Here is a 15,583-nt window from a genome sequence, read left to right on the forward strand (position 1 = left end):
CATCTGTTTCTTTCCCTTCTAGTGTATAAATCAAGAAGCAATCAATATAACGAGTTAAAACTTTGTTAAAATAATGTCTGAAGAATATACCACCGTAGGGCTAAAAATTGTCCAAATCTAACGAAAACTGTTAAAGTCCTTGGATACTGAATATATGGACCCCTGTACTTATACTTGACTTTTTTACCGAAAATATTGGTCCATGAGTCAGATTTATAATTGAAATTCACCAAGAATTTTTAGTATACAGCATGTTAATACTTATAGTATGTGATATTGGCAAAAATAGATGAAATCGGGTCGATACTAAATTCGATATTTAATATAAAGTTTTGCCAGCACCTGAGGGAATTTCCCGGTCTTTGATCTTTGCAAGTTGCAAGAGTATTTAATTCTCGCGTATACCCAAACATGGCTCTTCCTTATTTGTTTTATTTATAATTTTCAACAAGTTTATAAAATAATTTTTTGATATGCTTTATTTTAACAAAAAATAATACTTCTTTTTGTAATTTTATTTTTAAGTTTTTAATTATTGTTGTTTTTTATTTTATTTTATTTTTTGTTGAATTAGTCATTATTTAATTACTTTGTTTTAAGTATTTAAATTAATTAATTTTGTTCTAATTTTTATGTTTTAAATTTTTATATTAATTTTTTTGTGAAATAAACTTTTTAAATTTCAACATGAATTTGAAATACAAACTGTCTACTGTGGAGACGTGATTTCAAAGTGCAAATGAACGTGACATATCTAATTCATACATAAGTATGTATGTATGTACATTTTTGTTGACATGTGTATGTAAATATGTATGTATATGTATATTCAGACATATGTACATATGTAAATCTGAATATAATACTTAATAATGTATTATTTAAAAATTGTACACGACTTGCAGCAAAGCAATTAATTGCTGTAGCAATTTTCATGCAATTTTATCGGCTTGAGATTTTTTGTTTAAAATACATTATACATTTGCACAAGTAAACATACATAATATACAACGTTATATTTATATCTGCTTTGCTTTGAACATTTGAAAGTCATTATTAACATCTTAATTGTACATAGAAATATATATTACATGTATACTATGGCATATTGTATGTACATATGTGTGTACATATACATGAATGCATATACTATACTTATAGATTTGTTTTTCAACTGCAATCGGCTTTGTTATTATTTCACTTTTATTTTTTGCCGTTCAACCATGCAATTATTAGTCTAAGTCAGACAACAATAACGTGCCGTCTAATAGCAGGAAATACGGAAAAAAATTATCGCATGCAACTTTAGTAAACAGTGTGTGTGTTTGGCTTTTGCTTTCGTTTTTATTTTTTAACTTAATATTTTGCTTTTGTACACTCACATGCACGAGTATATGTATATGTATGTACGTGTGTCGGTTTATAGCCGCTTATTATTTAGTCGTTAGTTCGTTTGCGTTTCGTAAGTGTCTAACGTTCTCAGCGTGAATTACAACAGCTGCTCGATGTTGCTTTAAGTCGCAAATTAAGTCATTTCAAACACAGTTGCAAGCGTGTACTTATTTATATGTACGAGTATGTGTGTGTTTTATTTGCAATTAACTTCGTTGCATTGAAAGCTACTATCGTTGCTTATTGACATACATATGTATATATACATATGTACATATGATTACGTACGGTACTTATATACTGAAGTTTAGATGGAACCTTGAGCTCCACCAAAGCATACAGCACTATGAGAAAAAGCTAGATACATTTACAGCAAGAACAAAAACTAGCCCTACACCTTATTTGCTGTTAATTTTTGCTCTACAACTATAGTGAGCTTGTATATTTACTTCGTGTAGATATATGAATGTATGTATGTACATATGTATATAGTATATGGTATATCTACACACGCGAGTGCACTACCTTGAACTGTGTATAGTCCAGTCATTATAGTAAGTTCACCTCGGGATTCGATATACCCATTTACATATGTATATATTATGTCTGTAAATACTTGTATATTGACACCCTAAAGTTATCTCAAAACCTACATATGGTAGGTATACCCTAATTTAAGCTTAAATGACTGGACTAGTAGGGCTAAGGTAGAACATGGTGTTTTATTGATTTTGTTGTCTATATACCAAACATACTTATATAATCATATGCAAACATTTCTAATGAATATACATAGATATATATAAATATATATAAGTATGTACATACAGTGCTTGCTCATTGAATTATGACTGATGAAAAATGTTTTATAACGGGTTATCCAATTAAAGGTACTTTACTCTATAGTCTCGCAGTGATGAAAATATAGCGAATTCCGTAGAGAGTCGATTCTGCGTCGTTCGTAGCAACTCGGTCTGACGTATGGATCAACTTGGTGCATTTTACGTCGACATCTTAAATTGAAAAAATTAAGCAGTCTACCATCCCAAGCGACATCAGTCCACTCTATGGGCTCTTGAAAAGTTCCAAGAAAATCAGACGTATTCGAGCCAAATTTTGTTCACAAAGAAAATTGCTTCATTTGGGACGAAGAGCAACGTCAAGAGATTCAAGATCTGCCAATTCATCCAGAAAAAAAACAAACGGTTTGGGGTGGCTTGTAGGCCTGTGAAATCATCGACAGTTATCGCGCCATGATAACCGACTATTTGATGAATGACATTGAAGCTCGTGACCGCAACGAGATTTGGTTTCAACAAGACGGCCCCATTTCCCACACATCGCATCAATCAAGGGATTTATTGAGAGAACACTTCTGTAAACAGATAATTTCACGTTTTGGGCAGGTTGATTGACCACCAAGATCGTGTGATATCAGACCGTTAGACCTCGATTCAGGCAAAACATTACGGGTATCATTCGCCGGTTACTAGAAAATTGGACTCAACGGATGGACAACCTGAGACGTTGCCGTGGCCAACATTTGAAAGAGATAATGCTAAAAAATATTCTTTCGAATGATGATAAACATTCCGCATTAAATTTAAAGTTTCTGTATTTTTTCTTTAAAAAAGTAGGGAACTTCGAAAGGGATCACCTTTTATAATAATTATATGCAAATAAAAACTGTAGCAAAGTTCTTTGCCCTTGTAACCTATTATGCCTATATTTCATCATGGTTAACTTTAAATTTGTAGTTTAGCAATTTCGTAACTTTAGGGACCACCCTAATTTAGCTAATACATATACATCAGATTTCATTACCTATGAACAAAGTTATGAGTGACTTTAAGTGCCTTATTATAGATAACGCAATTCGTTGTCTAAATTAATATAGTAAATGCTTTTCATAATAAATCGGTTATCTGAGTTACATGACACATCTATGTACTTATGACTAAATTTGCAAGCTTATGCAATATTTAAATATGTTTTTATCAAAATAGATATAATATTTATTTATTTTTAGAGTGTTGCTCTCAAATAAGACCCTAAAATCAGTTGGAATAGATAGTTGAAATTTTTGAGTATTAAATCGTACTTAACGTGTATTAGATTTATTAGAGCAGGTCGATTAATTTTTCTATTAAATTGCCTATGCGAGAAATGTTGTACGAATCATTTCGAACAACTTTGCCTAAGAGACTACGAATGTGAAACCTGTTTCGAGGCATTGATTTTGAAAAAATTTAATACATAGATACATTCTTATATTCGATTGATCATTTGTCGGAATCGGCTAGATCTATTTAGAGCATTTTCCTAATGAAAAATAAGGCTGAAAAACAGTATATTGGTTCCATAGAAAAAAATGAGGTCAATAGAAAACCACTCTAACTTTCAATATCCTCAACATTTAGCTAGTTTTGAGATTAGAAAAATTTGATGCATTAAAATTAAAGCTTGATGTTATTCCAGATTCAAAGAAAGTTGATTGCTTGATTGTAGAAAACCACTTCTTTGATTTCCATGAAATGTGATACGTGAACACAAAAGCCCGCAAACAATATACATATATATTTATTAACTGAATTTATTTGTAATTTTTTTTTAACTTTTTTATACCCTGAACAGGGTTTAATAAATGTGACACGAAATTTGAAACGTTGGAGACCAATGGTCACTTATAATAAAAAAATATAGTATATACATATGTACATACATAAGTATATATGAAATGCCTTGTTGTTTGACGATGAATATCTCGCAAACCCTTAACTTTATCGAAAAATTATAAGCTGCCATTTTGTAATGTTTTTTTCTTCCATTGAGTCATAAGATTTCTACTGAATTTGATTTCTAAGAAAAAGCTCAAGTTTCAAATAATCAAAATTCAAACGTTAAACCGTTAAGTTTACGAAAAAATCGTAACAGACTTTTTGTACAGCATTTAATTTCCTATAAAATCTATGAATAGATATAGTTGAAGTACTTGTTAGACGCGATTTATAAATTTTTCTAGCTGATAATAAGAAAAAAATAGAAGAGTGGAGAGTCATCCTGTTACAATTTGTCACTCATACTTGGAGAGATTTTCGTATAGGTGTCTAAGAACCTATTTTTTGATGTATGAAGCGAAGCAAAATATTTGCGTCTTTTTGACGCACCCTAATACAAGATGTATAAATAGAAAAAATAATTCCCAAAGTGGTAACTAAGACTTACTCCTTTTTTCACTCTGACACACAATGAATAAATAAAAATATTAATTCTCCAAAGTGGTTAAGTGGTTACTAAAATTTTCAAAATTAAGCTTTCAATCATCGGTGCCACGCTCATAACCTGATAAATTAGTTTTAATTAGGAAATTTATTTTTTTTTTTGCACGGATTTGAATTTTAATAGAATATTCCGTTTTTTGCTCGCTTTATACAGCTACCGAGGCTACAGAGACTCCTTAACTTGGTTGAAAAAATCGCGGATGCAGCCAGAGCATTAGATTATATAACTGTTCGAGGTACATACATATGTAGTAAGTATAAAAATGTAGAGCGTGGGCGTGTTTTTCGCAAATCGTTAGTTTTTTTTCAATTTTTAAATTGATTAATTTTTTCTGTGTTGAAAAAAGAGGTAAACTATTTTTTTTTTTAATTTTAAAATTTTTTTGAATTAGTTTTTATTTATCTAACATTTTTTAATTCTTTTTTAATTATAATAAATGTTTAAATATAGTTTTTACATTTTTTATATACATATGTAATTTATTGTTTCCTCTAAAGAATATTAAAGTGTCGTAATACATTTAAACGAAATTGATTTTTACTGGAGGCTTTTTGTAGTTTTTCTGTCAAATATACATATATGTACATATACATATGTATGTACATACACGTAAAACTCGTCTTATATAACTATGTAATGTTAAATATTGATCTTTTTAGAATTTGTAGCGATCACAAAATGCGTTATCTTTAAATTATTATGTTTTTTCTTACATTATACATTTATTTTGTTTGAAATTTTAGCCATGTTTTGTGTTTTACTTATTTGAAAAATTAAAATTTTTAGATTTATACTCGTATACATATGTATGTATGTATATTTTCAACTTATCATTTACTTACCACATTATGCTTATGGCCAACATTATACTGCTTTTTTGCGGCAAAATGTTAGTGTAACGGTACATAATAGTTTTCCGCAGAGATTTCATGAGTTCCTTTTTGCATTCCTCCACTTTTCTCTACACTTAATGGTGAATATGTGTGTGTATACGGCGTCAAATTAATGTTCTTACGCTGCGTCAAATACTTTATGTATTTATATACACTAAATACACACATACTACATGGTATGTTCATGTGTGTAGAATTCATTTCATTAATTTTCAATTTAACTACAGAAATTCATAAATTGTTTTTCCACTACATCACTTGGCAAGCACTTGAAAACTACTCGAGTTAGACAATTAAGAACTATGCATAAGTATATAAGGGTGTGTGTGTGTGCTGTATACTGATATGTGTACGTGTGTGCGCACAAACACACATGCATGCATTGTTCAATTTCTTACTTATCATTTTTTATTATTTCAAAAGTGTCTCGTTTTATAAGTGATTTAATTCATTGCACAGAACGCGCTCATACACACACTCACACATAGAGTGGCAATCGCACTCACACAACCGCACAGGCAAACAATGCGGCGTTGTTAAGTTGGAAAGTGGATGTATGATATTTGAAATGCCATTTAAATTGTTAGTAAGTTATTTGTACGGCGGCTGGCCGTTGCTGATTGCTTGAGCTCTGATGACAGCTGGCTCGATGCCGATGCGCCGAGTCCGCAACACAAAATGTACGCGTCTGTCGTCAATGAATTTACTTCTGCTAATGTGTGCTACCCATTGACTGCAAAAATGTTGCCATACAACGACGACGACAACCAGCAGCGGCGACAGCTTTTCTCGCTTGCTGTCCAAAACGGTTTGCATGTGAGCAGTGCGGGGCCGAGGAGGTAGGTGGGTAGGTGTACACTTGGTACGGCCGTGGTTGGAGCTGGGCTGCCGCAGCTCGTGCGCCCCCAGCAACAACAAGCGACCAACAACCAGCAACCTAGTCAAGCACTCAAGCAGCAAAGTAGCAAACTGAAACAACAACAACAATAATGGCAAGCACAGCAAAAAACCAAATTGGGGAAGCAGCTGCGTCAACAGTGGAGCAGCCGCAGCAGTAGCGCTTAACCCCCAACTTGAGTGGAGCGGCAGCGGCAATTCGCTTAATATACGGCTGTGGTCGGGTGGAGTCGGGTGCAGGCGGCGCGCCGTTTGAAAGTGGTGCAGCGCAGCGTGTTATGCTGTGATGTGAAGTGTGGCGATATCGCATGCATGCATATGTGTGTGTGTGGCTGCGCTCGGCCTCGAAGTGGGGCTTTGGGTCGGTGTGTCGGTAGGCCGTTGGGTCGTTGGGTCGCTGGTTCGCTTGTTCGTTGCGCTTCGTGCGCTCGTCAGCTCGGCGCTGCCGTTTGTGTCGCTGTGGGTCGCTTTGTAGCTTCGTGTTTGGGCAATCGTTGTGCGCATGCTAGGAAGGCGGCATGAGTAATCAGCGACTAGCTGCGGCTCTGTAGCGCTGCCGCCTTGTACATCCACATTTTCATACAATTTTCTAAATATATTTGTGCCAAAGTTTGCACATTTCAGCAGACAAAGTGTGTGCTGCTTACTTTGCAGACGGATCGATTCTTTGGCAGCGGCGCTCAATTCCTGCACACGCTCTGCATTTGGACTTCGGTGCTTTTGCAGTTTTTCGTCATTTCATTTCTGGGTACCTACAATATGATTTGGCATTTTGCTTGCTCGACCCAAAAACTTTGAAAAAATCATGCAACAACAACTACAGCAAGTGCGGAAAAATCTCAGCTTTTCGTGGGGTGTGTACTTCGTGTGCTGATTTTTCGCTTTACTCCCGTTTTCGTTTCGTTTTTTTTCGTGTTTTGTTAGCAGCATCATTCACTTAATTCGTTCCAGGGGAGTGGGGGCATGTGTTGAATAATGCAATTAATTGCACTCGTTGTTATGAAATTTGTCCCCAAGGAAAGCAAACAAGAAAGTAGCGTTGGCAACAACTCTGAACAAGTGATGACATTCTGACATTTTTTTCACGCTTTGTTTTGTTTTCGATAGTCGCTAACTTAGTGAGATGATTAAGAGCAGCTTTTTGGTTGTTTGGCGTGCGTGGTGATTTCTTTTGATGGAAATGTATCTAGCATTGCTGATCCAGTTGATCATTCTAATCAAAAGGAAAACAGGAACGTTAGCATTGGTTGCACGGAAGCTAGCATACGCTTCACAAATAAGGAAGTTTCCATAGAACTCGATTTTGATCATTCAGTTTGTTCGACAGCTAATTCTATAGCGGTCCAATATCGGCTGTTATGATAAATAAAGAGCTTTTTTGGGGGAAAAGGACGTGCACACATTTTCAAATCGGTATCTCAAAAGCTGCGGGACTGGTTCGCGTATATACTGATCGAACTCCTGAAAGAAGGCGAGCTCTCTTGCCATCCCTCTAACCCTTAAGGGGTTCGAAGGTCCAGAACGAGGCATGTCTTCAACAATCTCTCGATCATCTTTTAAGGCTTTGAACCACTCGTAGGCTTGTGTTTTTGATAAAACTGAATCATCGTAAACCTTTTCCAACATTCGCAACTATTCCGCGATCGAAATTTGATTAGAAATACTACCACGCCCACGAAACGCTATTCTACAAATGTGATAAATTAATAGCTAAATTTGCCAGATAGTTAACATTTTACATCCGATGGGAGCTTTCTTAATGGGAGCTGGAGTAATAATCAAACGGTGGCCGTGACACCGCCCACTTTTAAGTGAAATCACATATCTCGGGACCAGAGCAACCGACTAACTAAATTTAGTCCGCGGCGTTCTTCTTACATTCTTAACAGTGGCAGTGTAAAAATGGGCGAAATCGAAGTACAGCCACACCTACTTTCCATATAGGAGAATTTTCACTTTCCAGTCCAGAAATAAAGAAGCAGTTAATATGATGAAATAAAACTTTGTACGACTAATGTCCTTAGAGTACGCCATATTATGACCAAAAACTGTCCAAACTCAATCAAAACTGATCAAGCCACATATTTAGTACATATAGTTGTCTTTTGATTGAAAATATCAGTCAATGTGTGAGATATACATATAATTGAAATTAAGCGATAATCCTTCTCTTGTAATGGTATGTCTATATGTCAAAAATGGGTTGAATCGGGTTAATACTTCTCTGAGCCCCCATTAACCTAATACCGGGTTTTTTGAACTTTCGGGGTTACTTTATACCGCATATATCGGTCAATATGTGAGTGACCTCAATGAAATTGAGAGAGAGTGTTTTTCTCATAACAGTGTATTAGTGTGCTTAAAACATAAAATCGAGCGAAAACTTTGTATTAGTATGTGGCATGTTAATAGTTTGTGGTATTGGGAAGAACAGACAAAATCTGGTCGATACTACCCGAACGCCGATATACTCCATATAAGGATTTTCGTTTTTCTAGTAAACTTTAGGCAAACTTTTAGGTTGCAAGAGTCGCTCGGTGGACCCGAACTTATCCCTTAATTACTTGATATACATATATATATTATATCGTACTAAACTTTATATATCCTGTTAAAGATATATTTGAGAATATTTATAAGGATCTACAAGATACAAGATAGATAGATAGCCGATATTCCACTACCGGAGCTTTTATCTGGCTCTTCAAAGTACGGTACATAGTGGTCTAAGTATGAGTTCATAACTTCAAATAATTAACTCTCTTGATGTACCGCTTCATGGAACAGAAGTCCCCTAGCTTGTATGATTCTTCATATACTTCAAATTCATTCGACTAAAATTTATAAAGGTATATGCTTAAGGCTGGTCACTGCCTGTTTAGAGTTTATAACTGCACAAATTGTTAGGTCTATCACTTCAGAACATTTATGTATATGTTATATCAATTAGAGTAGCGATATTTTTGCTCTGAACATAAAATAAAAATATTCGTCTTTCAGAGGTTTCCGTTGGCCTTTTCATGGTCTTACTAATAACATGGTCTTACAATAACTTTTGGTCAAATAGAAATCTTATACAACTTAGTTTCTGATATCTATTAAATATGAATTTTCACTTAATTTTTGAAAAGTGCTATTGGCAAACTGAATCAATAAGTTTCTTAAAATCTGTTATAGAAGTCTTCGGTTTTGACCAATTCGCCCTATATCTCTCTTCTCCTCATTTGTTTAGCTATATATCATTACCAATTACATAAAATTTTATCGGGACTTATCCATATGCGCGCCCAAACCTAATCGATGTTTTGATCTCCATATGCCAATATGTTTTGCAGCTGTTTGCTTACGACGCGAAAACTTTGAGAAAAGAAAAGGTTTGCTAGAAATTTTCTATTTCCAATGGAATCACGGCTAAAGAATCGTTAAAAATGTCGTGACTTCATTGAAAACTTGCGTCATACGAGTTGTTTTTAAATTATTTCCGGCAAGTGATCGCCGCCGCTAACTCGAATAAATTCCAGTCGAGAGATGCAATTTTGGGCGAATTTTTGCAGCAATTTGGGAATTTTATTTTTCAAGTGTTCAATCGTCTCAGGCTTATTATGCGTAGACAACCGACTTCACTTAACTCCATAAAAATAGTACAGCGATATTAAATCGCAAGTTATTGGAAGCCCACGACTCGTGGTAATGAGCTAACGAAAAGTCTCCTTCATTGCATCGCATATAGCGTCGTAATGTTGGAACCAAAGGTCGACACTACCAACATCCTCCAATTCAAGCTTGAAAAGCCATTAATCATGACTTTGTAGATGATTCCAAATGTGACATTCAACCAAAAATGAGCTTCATGCTGAAAAAAATTTTCTGGAGAAAACCAACTATATCTCTCCCTGATTAGGAATGCCTATAAATAAGTTAAAGCAGAATCAGTATAAGTCGAAATGCTTTCTGTAAAACATTTTGCCAGGCTATCAGAATAAACAACTAACAATATTTATCTATTAACGTAATATTTATTTATCTTTGCACCGGCTATTGAAGTTTTCAAGGGAATTTTTCCGTTAGCGAATACAGTGATGAGTTTTATGAAGATAATTAGTTTTTAGCTCAGTAACTACAACAATAAGACCATTAGCTGATAAAATTCGGCGACATTTTACTTTCCAAGGCGTTTGTAACTTAGCTGTAACCGGATAGGGTGAGACGTTTCGACATACGAGCGACTGAAAAAACACATACACTCTCACCTACGTGGGATTATGAGATTTCAAAAAGCGTTTTATTTTTTTTAATGGTATGATATGTCTGGAATATTTTCAGAGTTTCAAGACATTCGATATGAAAGTGAGGGAAATAGAACCTTTTGGAAAACCGCCCGGCAGGCTAAACCGGTCGGCTACTGCAATAATGTGTGATCGTGGTTTTCTCGGCGCATCGTTTTCAAAGTCGGTGATCACGATTTCTCAGAAACTTGATAGAATGACCTCGTGATTGATCGAAGGTTTTTTTTTTATCGATTACAACTGATTTTTTCAGAGCCAAAAAAATTTTAAGGAAAATTTACAAAATATTATACAAATGTTGCTCTTTGATATGCTCATGATATAAAAAAAAATTGGTGAAAAATGGGTATTTTTTCGGCCGCCGAAACCCTCGAAACTCCTTAAATAACGGATAAATCTTGCTTAGCCCTGTATGTAGATATTATATAATGGGATTTTTAGCAATAAATTCTAATGAATATGTTTGACACATAGTCTATGTATGTACATATGCATATACATACGTATTATTTTAGCCATCACAACATTCGTTTTTCAAATTCAAATCTGTAATTTATTTTGTATTTAATATGGAAAATATTCCTATTATTTTCTGCGGCTGTGTTTATTTTCTTGCTACCTATTCATACATACATACATACATATGTACATGGATATTTACATATTTCATGTATGGGATGCATAACAAACCCTTAGCATTGTGTGCTCAGTATTCATCTCATTTTCCGTGATTACTTTGCGCATTCATTCGTTAGCATACGAAATGCGGCTCGTTCGACAGGTATGTACTTGACAGTGTGGCGTTTATACGTTAGTTGCTAAACAAAAGTACTTATGTATGTCATACTACTAAGAGCAAAAAATATTAAGACTTTGTTAATAATTTTAAAATTCTTAACTTATTTTTCAAAATCTAAGTGTCCTCAATCCTCGAAACAGTTGTTAATTCGCGTTTAATGTCTTCAATTGACTCAAAAAAGTTTCCCGGGAGCAGTCGTTTGAGTTTGCTGAATAGCCAGAAGTCACACGGAGCTAAATCAGGCCAATACGGGGGTTGCGGCACGGTATTGGTTGAAAGTTTGGCGAAAAACGCATGACGAATCAATGGAGTATGCGACGCATTATCGTGGTGCAAAAATCAAGAGTTATCGGCCCATATATCTGGCCTCTTTTTACAAACGACTTCGCGTAAAAGACCCCTAATACCCAAATAGTATTCCCAGCTGAAAGTTTGGCCGGTAGAATTTGTAGTACTCTACACCTCGATAATTGTCGATTATAATCGATGAAACCATTGAGGTGTTTTTCGGTTTCGCCTTATCTTTTCCACGTTAGTTTGCCGATAGATCGTCTGTTTTCGGCTTTTTTAGCATAGATGTAAGGCTCATCGCCAGTGATAATTCGTTTCATGACATCCTGGTGGTCGGAAAGCATTATTTCATAGACGTTAAAGCAACGGTAGACAAAACATAGTGATTGTAGAACCAATCGTGCTTTTACTTTTCTTTGGCCCAACCGATCTTTCAAAATGGTTCGATATTCTAACGATGACAGTAAGATCTCTGTCTCTTATTCGTCGATTCCCAAGCACCAATTTTTTATATACGCGCTACGTCTGGACGTAGTTCGTTGTCAACGCGTCGACTCTCTTTGAATAATTTGTTCCAATCAAACACACTTGCTCGCGACAAACAATTATCACCGAGGGCCTTTTCCAACATTCTCAACGTTTCGGTACAAGAAATTGGACACACAATTTTTTGGAACTTCTTTCTTGAATAATTTCACTCATCTAAAAAGTCGCTGAATGCACTTTATTTACTTCAGAAATACAAGCATATATGTATGTACCAATTACTAATGATTATTTTGATATGACATATGACACAAATGTTACTGACAGTCCTAGAAAAAAAAATTTCGACGAATGGATTTTTGCAAATAAAAAAGTCTTACTATTTTTTGTTCAAACGTGTGCAGAGTTCAAATAAATTACTTTTAAAATGGAAATATTTTTTTTTCAATGACAAAAATATTAATCAGAAATGAAAAAAAAAAATTTTTATCTCTTCAATTTATGTGGTTAATTGTCGCAAAAAATGCTGCTTCGTCACAGCCAAAACCTTAATTCAGACCGGTGCCCACAGTTGGTCATTTAAAGAAAGTAATTGCACAGAAGCGGCCAGTCATGGTCATTAGAAGAGGAAATGTGTTCCAGAGAGTTGCTTTCCAGAAGCTCTGTGTGCTTCATTGGGAAGTTTTTATGTATATATCAGCCTTAAACCGGACTTGGCCCCTAGTGCTTATTACCTGCTCTGGTCTAAGATGAATGATTTTACCTGTAAAGAATTCGCTTCAACAACGCGAACGACGACGGCGGATGTTAAAAGATATTGTCGGGACAATGAACTACTCAGCTTAAGGGCCGCATTTAAAAAAAATTTAGTTTTGCTTGCTAAAAATAAAAAAACTAATAGGTCATTGCATGGAGACCTACAAAAACCATGCAGAAAAAATTTGGTAGTAATCGGAATATTTATCTTCCAATAATCCTTAAAAAATCTATTAGCTATGATTTAAAATATTTCGTCTTCTTTATTGGTGTAAACACCGCTTACGCGTTTATAGCCGAGTTTACAATAGCGCACCAGTCGTTCTTCCTTTTCACTTTTTGGCGCCAATTGGAGACTCCACGGCTACGGCCTTCACCACCTTATCTTTCCAACGGAGGGGAAGTCTTTCTCATTCTCTGCATCATCCGAGAGAGAGTTTTATTTCTCAATTGCCTACTTAGTCCGAAGTAGCCCATGTTGGAAATAATTATTTTGCGTTAGATTTCGAGACTGAAGTTGTTGTTTATGTTAGTGCTGGCTCCAAGATAGACGAAATTATCTACGACTTCTAAGTTATGACTGTCAACAGTGACGTGGTGACGTGACGTGATTTTGTCTGGCCCTCGTTCACTACGACACCAATTTGAAGAAAGCAGAACTACCGACGCGGTTGTTATGGCCAATGATGTCAATATCATCGGCGTACGCCAAGAGCAGTACACTCTTGTAAAAGATTGTACCTTCTCTGTTTAGTTTTGCAGCTCGAATTATTTTCCCCAGGATTAGATTGAAGAAGTCGCACAATAGGTAGCCTTGTCTGAAACTTCGCTTGGTATCGCACGGCTCCCGATCCTGACGGAGCTTTTGGTATCGTTCAACGTCAGCTTTAACAGTCGTATTAATTTTTCGAGGATACCAAATTCAGACATAGCGGCATAAAGGCAATTAAGGCAGGTCCTTTTCATGTGTTTCGATGCCTTTCCAAGATTTGGTTCATGCTAAATATATGATCAGTCGTTGATTTTCCACGCCTGAAGCCACTCTGATAAGGTCCAATCAGTTTGTCTACGATGGCCTTTAATATTTGACGTTCGATAGAACCCTATAAGCGATGTTGAGGAGGCTAACTGCTCACAGGATACTTGGTCTAAGACCGGATGGAGCTGTTTGAGCCATACGTAAATAATTGTTTCTGGCCATTTCCAAGTGAACTTCTGCACATGGCTCCATCTTTTATTTATTTAAAATATATAGTACTGCATTTTTTAAGATAAACTAATCGAAATATAAAAACAAATTTACTTTATTTATTAAATTTTACACCTGGTATGCCTCTTTATTTTTTTTATAATTCTTCTTTTCTTTTTTTAATCTACATATTGGGTAGTCGAAAAAGTCTTTTCGTATTTTGTCAATAGTTGTCGTTGCAGTCGTATATCTCTAGTGATACCAATCACATTGTCCATATTGTGTTGGAAAGGTGAGAATTTAAGCTTCATTTATCCAAAAAAATAAAATTCGGTGAAGTTTAAAAAAAATTGCAGCTTTTCAAAAAGGAGTGAAAATAATGAAGACATTTTGAAATTTCGATTTACTTTGATAAAAGTTTTACACTGATGGAATAATGCCTCTAGCGGAAAAAATGGCAAAAAGTGGTCGACCAAAATGGTACATATTTGTTTATTTACAAGTATTTATAAGTATAAATATAAAAAATTAAGTTGAAGTTTGATTAGAAATACGAAAAGACTTTTTCGACTACCCAATATTTAATATTTTTTCTCGTTTTTTTATTTTTAAGTCTTGCTCTTCTTATTTTTTTTATTAGTAAAAAAAACTAAAGTTTATATTATTTTTGTTTTATTCAATTATAAATTGCTTAGGTATACTACATATACACTAACTCTTTCATAAACACCTTTAGCTTGACTGCAGCCCACTGTACTGAGTGACGATGCAAGTGAGTAAATACATCGTGTATACGAACGAACGAACAGAACGCATGAACATTAATTCTACATATCTACAGGCATACATATATTTTTACATACGAATTCGTTTAGATACTCATACCAGCGCTAACAAAGCCCTAAACATATGTATTCCAGCTACGTAAAATGTACAAATCACACACGTACATACCAGAATATGTACATACATACATATGTACATGAATGCGAATACATCAAGATGCCCTGAGTACATTTTTGAATTTTTGAATAAAATTGATTAAAATTATACTTATGACTTTAGTAAAATGTTTGGATTGCCTCAATACATAAGTATGTACATACCAGCTGTTTTCATATGTACATATGTATATACAAGTATAGTACATACAGTAAATTTGTAGAGTCACAAACAGACATAACTGTACTGTTGCTTAGGAATATTATGAATATACGTAACGTTGAGTGAAAAATCGAGCAAAAACAAAATGTATAATGAATAAATTTTCGTCTTCTTCTCCTACTTCTCGAATAATTTAATGCATATTCAA

At 34.7% G+C, this 15,583-nt stretch overlaps 1 long non-coding RNA gene across 1 annotated transcript in view; it reads right to left on the reverse strand.

Moving 5' to 3' along the window:
* The window catches only part of LOC120771211, a 28,338-nt gene extending 21,920 nt beyond the window's left edge, over window positions 1–6,418 (reverse strand). Inside the window, exon 1 of the long non-coding RNA XR_005704958.1 lies at window positions 5,517–6,418. This is a non-coding gene — a long non-coding RNA (uncharacterized LOC120771211). The remainder of the gene's footprint in view (window positions 1–5,516) is intronic.
* Between the last annotated feature and the right edge of the window lie 9,165 nt (window positions 6,419–15,583).

This window comes from Bactrocera tryoni, chromosome 3 (genome assembly GCF_016617805.1).
Source record: "Bactrocera tryoni isolate S06 chromosome 3, CSIRO_BtryS06_freeze2, whole genome shotgun sequence".
Lineage (NCBI taxonomy): Eukaryota > Metazoa > Arthropoda > Insecta > Diptera > Tephritidae > Bactrocera > Bactrocera tryoni.